Raw genomic sequence first — 13,737 nt, forward strand, 5'->3', positions numbered from 1 at the left:
ACAACTGCCAGATTCGTCAGTGCAGTGTTGCAAGTTTGTTTTTGCATGATGATGATTGAAAGTCCTAATGCTCTGTCAGCAGTGATGATTTATTTTAATTCATTTATTTTTTGTGTGTGTGCAACAAATGTTTGTTATAGTTACTACATTTTTTAGAGGGGTGGTGAGCTGTGCTGACATGAGGAGTAAATGACTATGCCTCTGCAGGCTGCAATCACTGTTTGTGACATTAGGGGCACACTTTGAAGCAAATGCAGCTTGATCCCACACGGTATACAACATTGCCTGCTTTAGATTTGATTTCTTATGTAAGCTTAGCAGTCTTACTGCTAGTTTCAAGGAAATGCATGCTAGTTATTAAGAAGTTGAGCAGTCTGGTTTTGAGCTGTAATGTACTCGCTTAAAATCCCAGAGAAAAAAAAATGTCTCTTTGTCTGCAAATAAAGGTACCTCTTACTTCATCATTTGGGATTTGAATGAATGTCAAGGGAAGGTGTGTGTTAAGAACAGGTGGCTTACCTCCTTAAGACAGAGAGACCTGTCAAGTACCTGCTTGTAAATAAATTTGCCCTAGTTGGGTTGGGTATTTTTTTAAATGGTAATTGCATGTAAGGACACACAAAGACGACGGTGAAATGCTTGGATTACTGTAAATGTTTTTCTAAGCAGTTTTTGTTATTGTGCTCAGGAATGTGAGAATACATCTGTTGACTTCATTTAGCCTCATTAGAGACAGGCTGCTTGCAAACTTCCCAAATCTTTGCTACAAGGCTCTGCACTGACATGCTTGTTTAAGAGCACTTATGCCCTCAAGTGTAGCCTAATTATTTGTATGGTTGCAACAGGGATGGAAATTAGCACCCGCCACCAGCCAGATGCAGGTGATTTTGTGTTGTGGCAGGTAAACTCGCTTCACCTACCGGCCACCGTGGCGGGTAAATAAAGATAGCATACTTTTTCACCCGGTCGGTGGACAAAAAAGTTAACTTCCATCCCTGGTGTGTGTACGACAGGCAATAAAGTGTAATATCATCCGAAGCGGCTCAGTGGAGAAAGGCGGCGTAAACCGGGCTCGAAACGGCGGCGTTGTTCCCAGTGCAGTGTTTGCAGCTGAAGTTAGTGCCGTTGGCGGAGTGATATATTTGTTGGTTATTTACAGTACGTTTTATAGCACGTGCTCACTCATGATATACAAGTTCACATGAAGAGTTGAATTTATATTCATTCGTTGAATTCATGACGCATACTGTCATGTCTCTGTCAAACCCCGGTAAGTTCATTTTCCTCCAGCGTTCTGCAACATTTTAAAAAATATGGACAGTTTGTGTTTATCTTATTGTTTTTAACGGCATAATAAGCAAACTAACAAACAGTATTATCGGTCACGTGTCTAATAACTGCTCTCCGCGGGATGCATTTTATTTCCATTCTTCAAGTACTTTTTCAGAATTAGTTCTGTAAGTTGTTACGCTGTTCATTTTTGTTTGTAGAAACTACATTGTATCGCTACACATGTTTGACAGCTCTGGCGTGATGAGACGCGTAAAAACGATGTATTACAAATGCTGTGCATTTGTTTGTTGACTGTAAAAGTTTGCGAGCTGAGATTTCTTTCAGTGATACAGTGTTGAACAGGGGACTTTTCCCCACGTGTTCCCTCACCCATAAAAAAAAATTCACTTATACTGGTGAATCCTTTCCTTTGGAATTAAATACAACATTAATGCGTATGAATCACTGATCTATATATATAACTGGATCGCTCATAGCGTTCTAAACTGCCAACAGGCAGTGAAGCCACCGGAAGTGTTCGATCCGCCATTTTACTAATCCCTACCAGCAGAGAGCACCATTGAGTTACATTCAAACCGCTGTCCTAAAATAACTCGATTTGAAGCCGAGCGGCAACCTCCCGCTCTCTCTTGTGAGGCCAATAAGGAAGTGACTAAAACTGCAATTCATCGACTGGCCGCTTGAGGCTGTCTGCAAAAGGGAGTCAGTCCCATAGACTCCCCATGTTAAAATGCCCAACTTTACAGCAGAAACAAACATGTTTACAGCCTGGTTCAAAAAATGATTTTGGTCTTTATTGTTAATTTTGCCCTTCGTGACAACTGTGAGGGGGGTGAATTTTTTTTAAAACTCATCCGTTTAAATTATATTAAGACTTAAAGTTCTTCATAATTAAGGGCGTGGCCACTTGAGTGACAGGTGGATTGCCGCTGCTGACAATGCCGTTGCACTAGGTGGGCGTGGCTTCAGCAATCAGTTCCCGCCTTTTTGCCCATTTTCGTTTATCGGTATAGAGTCACGCGGTGATGCGCTGCCAAGATGGCGACGGCCCGCTCTACACACTTTAGGCTTCAAAACCGCTAATGAGGAGTCTATGGGTGACGTCACAGACACTATGTCCATATTTTTTTTACAGTCTATGTTTGAAGCTGATCAGTCAAACGGGACTCGTTTTTACGTTATGTGTAATAAAGTAATGTGTACTTCAGATGTTATCTGCAGTGTTTACGGTCTTTGGGGACAGGATAAGCGATATATTTAAATCGTGTTGGTGGGTGTGTCTGCTGCGCACTGACGACACAGGTAACTGATCAAACACAAAAATGGCTTATTTCTTTATATGAACAGTTATTCAGGAATTATTAAACGAACGTATTAGTATCGGAAATGGATTTTAATATATCACAATTGATTATACAATTTATGTTGTTAATATTTCTCTATAATGAAATAAATAAAAAAATATTTACTATCTGGGAAATAAAGCTTTGTATTTATTTCTTAAATCCGTACTGTATATAGTCAGTTATTTCTCTGAATAAATTCAGATTTCAGAATGAGCAGTTTGTAGTTTGTTATATATGTTGAGGTCATGTCCGTCTGATGTTTATCATGTTCATGATGCTCACTACTGTAATTAACGTAGCTTTTTAATAAGTAGAGGAAATTCCCGACATTTAAAAAAATAACCATTTGCCTGCCTAGGGTGTTCGCATTGTAATAATGTACAGTGATACTTCATATTTATAAACACTGACTTGTTAGGTGATGTTTTCTTATTAAAATCATACAAATTCCTATTAATTCAATGGAACTTTTTCACACACTAGGGATTACCAATATGGCGGCGCGGCGGCTTCACTTTAATGACGTCATGAGCAATCCAGTTCTATATTATAGATCAGTGGTATGAATACTGTTTAGAATATCGCAAAAGTGCTTTTGTGCATTAAAAGTTCAGTGCAGTGTATCATCCGGTTGGGCTATAGAGAGTTGAAAGAATGAGCTACTTCAGCAAGAGTCGGCTGTTTCAAAACCTAGTAAGCTGTCTAGATAGGCAGCATTTTTGAGCATCACTGAAAGAGAAAATGACAGTATTTCATTGAGAATTGAGATTAAAAAAACTGCTTAAGTATTGTAGGTCTTGTAGTATAAATTTTCACACACAGTTACACATTGTCGGTTAAAAACAAGAAAGTGGCTTGTAAAAATATTGAGTGGCTGGTAGAATTTGAAATCCACCACAGTGGCCGGTGGACAAAAAACTTCATTTCCATCCCTGGGTTGCAAAGTAAGATTTATAAAGCAAGTATTGAATAAGTGATTTAAGAATTGGCGTACAATTCAGAAACATCAGAGATTCTCGATACGTTACATGTGAAGTAACTTATCCTTTTATAAGTAGAAAGTTTTAATATTTTACTTTGTGTCTGGTTATTGGTAACACTTCATATTTACCTCATCCGTTTTTCACAAAACTGTTATATAATGCTTCATTATGATACAGATCGTTACTTTGTGAATACTGAACATATGACTATTGTATAGAATAATCAAACTTTGTTAGTTTCTAGTGAAAGTAACCCAGTATATCAATATATTATGTTGAGCTTATGAACTGCTTTTTCCCACTTTTTCATATTGACTAATGTATGCTGTAATTTCCAGGTTTAACTAAGGTTTTGTTCATGAATATTAATTACGTGTACAACTTGTTTGAAAAGAACACACTCTTTAGTGTTTAACTCTTCTGGAAGGTTAAGCTTTCACGTCTGCATGAAATAAAGTTCACGCACTTTATTCAATTTTTTCCATCAAAACATACGTAAAGGACATATTTTTGTTTTTAAAATGCATAGAAAAGTAAACTTGTTTTTAAAAAGTCAACTGTAAGATCTCAAACTCGACGTTCCTTCACTAATGGTGTGAGATGCTGATTAAAAAAAAACATTGAGACATTGAGGCAGAATACAGAAACATCCTGTGTTAAAGCCTTTAAACAGTAATCCGTTCACAGTGTGAACATTATTTAATGTTAGATATATAGGAAGGAGGTTGAACTCTAATGGTAAATCTCACTACACCAGTGTGGCAAAATAATTTTTCACATTCACTCTCATGTCCTGTAATAGACCATTCACTATATTCACATAAATAATGCCCTGCTGTTTTGAAATTTTGAATTCCTGCACTGTTTATGTTCTTTCCTTCTTTTTTTTCCTCTGTAGGTTGTCCTTTTACAAATGCATAAAAATAATTAAACAAAGACAAGTTCAATTGTGCTGAGCTACAGGTTCCTTTAAAAATAAGTCTCCATTCACAGTTTTCAGTTTCAGTTTTTCTGTATTGAGTTAGATTAAATTACTTTTTTGTTCTCCTTTTGAAGATGCTATCATATTTGCATTTTGTGTTGTCCTTTGGAATCAAACCCATAACCTTGATGTTGAGCAATAGGCTTTACTGACATTAATTCTTTCTTTGTTCTCTCTTTATCTGTGAAGATATTTTTAATATAGTGTGAATAATTAATTGGAAGTTAATTGGAAAGTATGACATTTTTACTAGCTCCACCACTATGCATGTTTTTCATTTAAAATACTTTCTATATTGTTAAACTGAAAAAAGATGGAAATTGTAGAGCTGTGATGTAACTACATGATTATAAACATGTTTATGAACTTTCAAAGCATACAGATTTTTTTCAAGTAATTTTAGTAATTTCAGTAAATCCATCTGTGTGAGCCTGCTAGATAAAATTTCAGCAAATTGTCAAAAGTGTCAAAAAGGCAAGAGACGTGTATTAATATTAATAAACCGACTTCCTGTAGCTGGCCTGGAAGTCTTTGTGGAGCCCTGTCTTCCACTGGCTGTCAATTTATTAAGAAATAAATAGTGCTAGTTGTTACATGGGCTGCATATTGCCTACGTATGACTGTTTGGTAAAGTGGTAATCTGTTGTTGTCCCATGTTGTTGTCAAGCAATTTCATAATGCTTTTATTTGTGTTTAGTCAGTGCACACACAGCTGCCCTGCTGAATCGACGCTGAGTTTGGTAGTCATCCCATAGGCATAGCCAATGACAGAACACGTCCTCTGAGACTTCCTTACTCATTACCTGAGGTGTCAGGGCCGAGAAAACGCACTCGGCATGACTCGGTGCGACTGAGTGACTCCGTGTACCTGCTGTTGAAACATTTGAGAGTGTTGCATGTTGTTTTTCTTTTCTTTTTCGCTGCTAGTTTCCTTCAGAGTTGAGTTTTCTTCTGTCTAGGTATGGTGTCTTGGTCTCTCAGTCCTCTCTGTCCTCCTCTTTCTCTGTCCCCTCTGGTGTTCCTGTTTTGTAGTGCATGTCCTAGCAGAGCGTCTTGGCTCATCGGGCTTTGTTTCAGACTGAATGAGAGCAGTGTGGAGGCAGGCTGGTGGATAAACAGCAGGATCTGCAACAAGCAGTCACAGCTCGCTCTCCCACTTATGCTCTCTCTCCATCTCGTTTCTCTTTCTCCCCTTGCATCACTCCACAGGAGGGAGAAAAACGTGATGAGCGTCCTTGTTTACTGGCCTCTTCCTCTCTGTTGAGTAGCATGCATGTTTATTGCAACTGCCATCGAATGCAGAAAACAAGCATTCATGTGCAAGAATTAGCCACTCCTCCTGAGAAAATTCACCACCGTTTTTGTGTCCTTCTGCTCTGCATGCGTAATTTAGACACCACAGGTTTTTCATTTCCCCTTTCGTCTGTTTTGGTATTTAAGCCAATACTGACTCATGCACTGCTCATAGTAATTTGGTAATATGATTGTATTCTGTGCCCCACATGGATATCGTTTTGGAAGGAGTTCTGCTTCTTGGTCTGGACCATCACCAAACACGAGCAGAAATTCCAGTTGGCAGACGAACAAGATGAGAGATGCTATTAGCCAATGACAAGATACTGTCTCAGTGCCTCTTGGCGGAATAAACTGCTCAACTTCTGTTGCATTCCAAATGAGGAGAAGCACTCATAACATATTCGACTGTTGAAAGTGCTGCTATTATGCCATTTAGAATAATAATGTTGCTGTATGTAAATGTAAAGTAATGTTGTAAAGCTGAAAATGCATGATAAATAAATTAATTGTCTCCCAAATTAATGAACTGACTCTAAACAGCATAAACGAGTCAGTTTTTGAATTCGAATTCCACTTCCGTGATGGCTGCATGTCACAGAGTAAAACTTTTGCATAATGCCCACGCATGTTCTACGTTGGCTGGCCGCAAACAATTTTCATTGTTTTTTTTGTTTTTGTTTTTTTACAAAATTACGTTTCTTTTTACATTCTGCAAAATAAAATGTCAGCTGGTTTAAGTTTAACCCAGTAGTAAGACGAGATGACTCCCTTTCATATTATTATTATTACTATTATTATTATTATATTTTTTTTTTGATGTATCTACATTTGCAAAAGTTTCCATTTAATTTAAGTGTCCTTTGTTAATAATATAGAATATTCATCATCACCCTGTTGTTTCTTAAGGAGAGCATCTTCCACAATCTAACCCTACTAATAAATATTTAAAGGGGGGTGAAATGCTATTTCATGCATACTGAGTTTTTTACACTGTTAAAGAGTTGGATTCCCATGCTAAACATGGACAAAGTTTCAAAAATTAAGTTGTACTTTGAAGGAGTATTTTTGTTCCAAAAAAACCTCTTCCGGTTTGTCACAAGTTTCGGAAAGTTTTTTTCTAGTATGGCTCTGTGTGACGTTAGATGGAGCGGAATTTCCTTATATGGGTCCTGAGGGCACTTCTCCCGGAAGAGCGTGCGTTCCCGTAGAGCACAGCACTGAGAGGCTGAGCACAGCCTGATCAGAGCGAGAGCGTCGCGAAAAGTCACAAAAGAAGTGTGTTTTTGGTTGCCAGGGCAAGACAACCCTGCACAGATTACCAAAAAAAAAAAAACAGCATTAAGGGACCAGTGGATGGAGTTTATTTTTACAGAGCATCAACGGAGTTGTGCAAGTGTTTGTGTTTGTTCCCTGCATTTCGAAGATGCTTGTTTTACAAACAAGGCCCAGTTTGATGCCGGATTTGCATATCGTTTATTTCTTAAGGATAATGCAGTCGCAACGAAAAAGGGTCACGATTGTGTGTTGGAACCGCATGCGGTGAGTAAAACTGCTTAGAATATCTCTGTGTTGTTAACTTAGCTATCGACGCGTAAAGTGGAACTTAGTCATTTTCCAAAACCACTAAGCAAATATATACAGTTTCAGTACATACCACATAGAGACGCCTTTGCTGATGCTGCTCTTGTTAAATTTCAGCCTCTGGATCTGTGTCACAGCTTCCAAACGCTCTCAACGCAAAAGCCTACTCGCGCTCGTGATTCTTTAGCTCCGCCCACACGTCACGCCTCTAGGCGCTCGTGTTTTTCCGGGAAAAATCGGTACAGACTATCTTTCTCTTATAAATATAATAAAAATTTTATATAAAAATATAAAAAAAATATAATAAAGACTTTTTGGAGTTATGAAGGGGTGCAGTACTACTCTATAGGTACTCAAGATTAACAGGATATTGAGTGAAAACGAGCATTTCACCCCCCCTTTAAAATTAGTAATTTCTATTTTAATTGTAATACTAATACATTTTAATACTAATAAATATTAAAAATAGTTTGCAATGGATGTTTTTGCTTTCATGACCAATTATGTTTTTGTATTGGCTGTTATGTGTAATGCAGGACTGACGAACAGAACCTGAGACGTTCCCTCAGTCCCAACACAGGGACTCATTGTTGGCACTTTTGCTCCTCCATTAAAGCACACTTAATTAGTGCCATGTAAACAAATGGGACTTGCTGGGCTTCTATAGAAATGCAGAGTGCTCATTGAACAGAGTCTAATTTGTGTGTATGTGTGCACACAGTGAGGTGAGCAGGGACCACGATTCAGGCTCTGGGCTTTTCTGGCGTGATTTTAAATTTAAAGATTGTTCACCTGAAGAAACTTCTGCTCTGTGATGCTTAGAAGAATAGAAGCATACATTTCCAAGTTTAATGAGTTCTTGTATTAATGTGCACTGTATTATTGCAGATTCAAGGTTGTGGAGAAAGAAAATAGGAAAAGTTGTATTTTCTATGCCATGCTGTCTTCATGAAACTTAATTTCTTCATTTGCAGGGATTTTGAAGGATTTGCATCACATATTTAATATTTGATTGATTGTGTATATGTGCTGTTTTTGAACATCAGGTGTCGCCTGCTTTATTTGGATTGATTTAAGATCATAATCATGAATCCCTTAATCCCAGATGTTTTAATTTGATGTTGCGAGTGAGTAATTAAAATCGGGCATGCATTTGGTTGTTTTTAGGGCTGTGCCATGCGCTTTGAAAAAGTTCCAAAAAACGATTATGAGGGAGAATAATTTAATTCACTAATCGTTTGAGAAATGTATTAAAAAAACAACAACAAAAACCTTTTCCACAAAGCATGGGATTTGATTGAGCATTTTTGCATTGCTAACAGAGGCAGGGCTTGTCACTGTGGTTCGCTTGGGCTGTTTCATTTCTACAGTCCCCTGCCAAACCTGAGAAGATTTAGGCTACTTCTGTAAAATGAAACTGATTGCTACATGCCAATATGAGTATTTTCAAAACAGTACAAATCAGTGCTAAATGCCTCTAAAGGTAAATGTATTAAATATTTATTTTTTCATGAATCCAGTGGCCTGTTGCATGAAGTAGGGCTGTGCAAAAAAATCCAGTGCGATTTTCCTGCGCATCTCATCAGTAAAGGTGCTCCTGTGATTAGTAGTGATTTATAGTATTTATTTTTACTGTTTTTTTTTTTTTTGCTGTACTTTGGATCAAATAAATGTAGGCTTGGTGAACAGAAGAGACTTCTTTAAAAAAACATTACAAATCTTACGGTTCAAAAACTTTTGACTGGTAGTGTATATATAATTTAATACACCAATTTTGAATATAAAAATTATGAAAAAGTTGTTTGAATCAATGATAAACCTACTGGTTACATTACTGGATGAATCAGCATTTTTTTTTAACTATTCTCGAATAATTCATTCATTGACAAATACATTGAGTCCTGCATAAAAGTGGCTAAAACGGGTGGATTTTGACATTCCTAAATTTCACGTGCGGAGATGCGGGCAGATAATTTACTCCTTGCGGCCGGGTAGTAGCGCAGATGAAAAATATGTGCAATATTTGTATGTCTAAATTACCATTACTCATACGCAACAATGATATGACATTTGACCCATCACGTCACCATTTCTGGGACAGTGCAACTTTTGTTTATGCTTCTCGAGCGCTGTGAGAAAGACTTTTCCACAGCTGGATTTGCAATTCAAAACTGAGAATGCAACTTAAACCTGGGACTGTGGACGATATCCTTTTCCTTTACAGTAACCTTAAGGGAAAGTAAATGCATAGTTTGTGAGCGACAGGCTCAGGTTGTATTTTCTTGTATAGTTCGTATAGTTCAGGTTCCATAGCCTATTTAGGTGCCGATGGTAGACAACTTGGATGGCGCAAAAAGAAGCATACTTTCATTTCATTAGCACATTAATGACACTGTCGTGATGTTGAGAGAGGTGCGAGATAAAAAATAAAGCACTTTAATTGGAATTATTTTAGCGTGGGTGATTTATCGCGGGCGCGGGTCGGGGTAACGGGCCACATATTAATGGTTCTGGGCAGTGCGGATAATTTTTATATTATCACGGATGACGAGTCGGATCTGGTGCTGAAATTTGCGGGTACGGGCAGGCACGGGTCTCCAAAAATGTACCCGTGCAGGTCTCTAATACATTGTCACTTTTTCCCACCTAGTGGTGAAACAATGCAATCAACAAAAACGTTGTTTGAAGCAAAGTTACTTTCAAAAGATTATTTGCTCTACTTCTATTTCGCTGCCATAGACGTATAAACTATAAAATTTACTCCAGTATTTCTGTGATTAATATGAATGACTGTAAGGTACAAATTATACTGTGTAGTTGAAAAGACAGTTTGTGAATGTTTCTTAACCAAACGTTAACTGCTCTCTCTGTGTCAGCGGCAGTGCAAACACACATTTGACTCTGGGAAGACCCCAATAATGTGATATTTAGCCACTAAAATGCGAATTTTACCAACGAAACCCTGCCAAAAAACATGTATTTTATCCCACGGTATGCTATTTCAAAACCTTGCATGAAGCTAGCAGAACAAACTCTTAGTTTCAGAGTAGGTTTAGAGTTGACAAAACCAAACCAATCCAACTTGGTTTAGATCAGGCTCACAACGCTCGATATAAACTAGGGAGACCATACTTCCTCTCTTCCCCAGACAAATCTTGGCCAGGGTTTCTATATTGCCTAAAACATCCAGGTGATTGTTTTCCTGTTTTAATACTTGCTGAAGGTAACTAAAAACTGGTTTGAAAAATAACACTCAGGCATTGTACATAATCGACCAATCGTGGCATGTGAGAAGGTGGGATCTACAGAGAAAGGTCAAAGGGAATCGATACAAATACTTGTAAATATTATGTGTGTTCAACTTCAAGCAGTGCTGCGCAGACCTATAAGTGTATGACATCAATTGGAAAGGACACCACAGTCTGGGAAAAACAATACGTGAAATCTACCAAAAAACATTTTTTTATTAATGTCTTTGATAAGGTCGCTGAAAGGCTGTAAAGATCAAGTCAGTAAACCCTGTTGAGTGTAGTAAATGTGATTGTTACAGTGCTGTCCTGGGCAATATAATCTTATAAAGTGTCTCTTGTTTTAATAGGTTGCTGCTCCTGACCATTTAACAATGGAAACTCATGTTCTTCCAGAGCCTCTTCATTTCACAGCCTACACTGCACCTCTGTCATTGTGAGAAATTCAGTCTCAGGTGGGTTTTCTATGTACATTATAGCATGGTATATGTAGGATTTGTCTATATGTTTTATCTACTTAACTTTTTCACATGTCTCTGAGCTCAATGTATTGGCTTCACAGAATTCATGGCTTTTCTAAAGAGTGGAGTATTAATTATATTTGTTTAATATTTCCTTTGAATTGTTAAGCATATTGTTTTGTGAAAATGTTGTGTATATAGACCCCATTGAACTATCATGTCTTTTTGAGACTATGATAGGACAAACTCTTCTTTTACCCCTCTCCTTCTGGAAATACCAGCAAGCTGAAGCAAAGCTTTGCATGCACAGACCATCAAAACATAAATCCTCCATACTGGAGTGTCATGTAGTGTCAGTGGTACCAAATGGTTCTTTTGTCACTTCTGCTTATTGTAGGATCAGTCAGTCGTGGGCTGTCCTTTTACCCAGCAGGGTGCCGTCCTAGCTGGCACACTTCTCTCTTGAATCCAAACCCTTAGTGCTCACTGTTTTGAGGCACTATTGTTTAGAGATTTTGGCCAGAATCTTCAATTTAGAGGACTGTTCTCTCTACCACTTATATTAGAAATAACCCTTCCCTGTCCTGTAGTGCATCTCTCTTTTTTTCTGTGAGTTCATCTGTGTTTTCAGGCAGCTCAGAATGAGGTTGTTCAGCAGATCAACTGGTGGACATTTGTGCAGCTGTCACAGACCTGACGGAGGTAGTGGTGGGACGTGACTATCCGTCGTTTGTGTATCCAACCATTTGTAGATCATCCTGGTGACTTACAGGTGAAGTCTTCTTTCCTTGGCTTGAAAGCCTGGCTGTCAATGCAGCAATCATTATGCATATACAGAGCTCCAGACTGCGACCATTTATTCAGCCGGTGCGAATAATTTTTGTGAGCGGTTGCACTGGTGTGACCACCGCGTTGCCCAACTAATTTCTGTTGGATTTGAGAAATAGCAAATGAAAGTGAAAATAAACCAAACTTGTCCGAGCTCAGAACAGCTTTGAGAAGTCGTGGCCTAGTGGTTAGAGAGTTTGAATCCTAACCCTAAGGTTGTGGGTTTGAGTCTCAGGCCGGCTATACCACGACTGAGGTGCCCTTGAACAAGGCACCAAACCCCCAACTGCTCCCTAGGCGCTGCAGCATAAATGGCTGCCCTCTGCTCCGGGTGTGTGTTCACGGTACACTGCTGTGTGTGTGTGTGTGTGTGTGTGTGTGTGTGCACTTTGGATGGGTTAAATGCAGAGCACGAATATGTCTTGTCACTTCTCAATTTCAATTTACTCGTGAGCCAAAGTTGATTTCGCAACACCGTTACTTACTGTACAGATGCGACAGTGTTGCGAGATCCACTGAGAAGCGTTTGAATTTGCCACACAATGATAAGGCGACTGTGAGTTCTAGTGAGAATTATTCAAATTCTGCACAGAAATCTCCGTTATAAACAGCACTGACATACGTCAGGAAACCAGAAGCAGTAACACTAACTGTAACCATGGGTACTGTGATAGAAATAGTCAAATGCATTATATAATTCTTTTCAGGGTTTGTACGAACTTTTGAGAAAGAAATTCAAGCATTTCACACAACAATTTCCAGCACTTTAAAGCTGAAAGATGATCGAGTTTGAATTTATTTTTAATGGGATGAACAAATATCAAATCAAGAAATCAGATTTAGTCAGAATTTACAGTTTTGTTTGAGTCACACAAACCTTTCCTAAATTTGCTACTAAATCACACATAATCACTGAAGTTGGCCCGTTCCATATGTTAGAAAAATATGGTACATTTAATGAGAGTGGAATATATACATTTTCTGTTTACTGTTGTTAATAAAAGTACATTTAGTATGCATCTTAACTCAAGCTTAGTGCTTTACTGTCAAATCTTCCTAAACGATAAACAAAATAAAAACTACACTACATAACTGCACTCATTAATGAAAAACAATAGAAGTTTAATGATTAAATGATCTATATTTTGAATACCATTCCCAGCGCTACCAGATCTGCTCCTGGCACAGCCATCTGTAGAACTTAGTGGGGCTGGTGCCGCTGCTCTCAAATGTTAGTCTGGAGCCCTGAATTATTAGAGCGTTGGTAGATTTAGAATGTTTCAAAAGTTGTTGGATAATTAGTAAGGCTGGGTGATAATATTCAATAACTTTATTTTTCAAAGAATCCTGGAAAAAATGTGATGATTTCCACAAAAATATTAAGCAGCACAACTGCTTAATATTTTCAACATTGATAATAATAAGATAATAAATAATCACCAAACTGAGCACCAAATCGTCATATAATACAGTATTTTTTTATCAAATAAATATAGCCTGAATATAAAACAAAATCTTTCTTATCCCAAACATGCCTTGATCATTTTAGCTACATTTTACTTGAATTGTAAATTTTGAATATGATTTGCAGCATGACAGTTTGGTTGAAATGATGGTTCCTCCATTCGATTGGAAATTATATCAATATATTGAAAGTCATCACAAGAGAGAAAAAATATTGAGGTTATTTTTTTTAGCCCTAGAAGGTAGCCATCTTTT

At 37.8% G+C, this 13,737-nt stretch overlaps 1 protein-coding gene across 3 annotated transcripts in view; it reads left to right on the plus strand.

The window, feature by feature from the left end:
- Window positions 1-13,737, plus strand: part of LOC113112730 (bifunctional heparan sulfate N-deacetylase/N-sulfotransferase 2-like) — a 108,037-nt gene that overhangs the window by 10,199 nt on the left and 84,101 nt on the right. For all 3 annotated transcript variants that reach the window (XR_003293471.1, XM_026278518.1, XM_026278521.1), the window contains exon 2: window positions 11,080-11,184. The gene's annotated coding sequence lies outside the window, so the exon portion shown is untranslated. The remainder of the gene's footprint in view (window positions 1-11,079; window positions 11,185-13,737) is intronic.

Source organism: Carassius auratus, chromosome 13, assembly GCF_003368295.1.
Source record: "Carassius auratus strain Wakin chromosome 13, ASM336829v1, whole genome shotgun sequence".
Taxonomy (NCBI): Eukaryota; Metazoa; Chordata; class Actinopteri; order Cypriniformes; family Cyprinidae; genus Carassius; species Carassius auratus.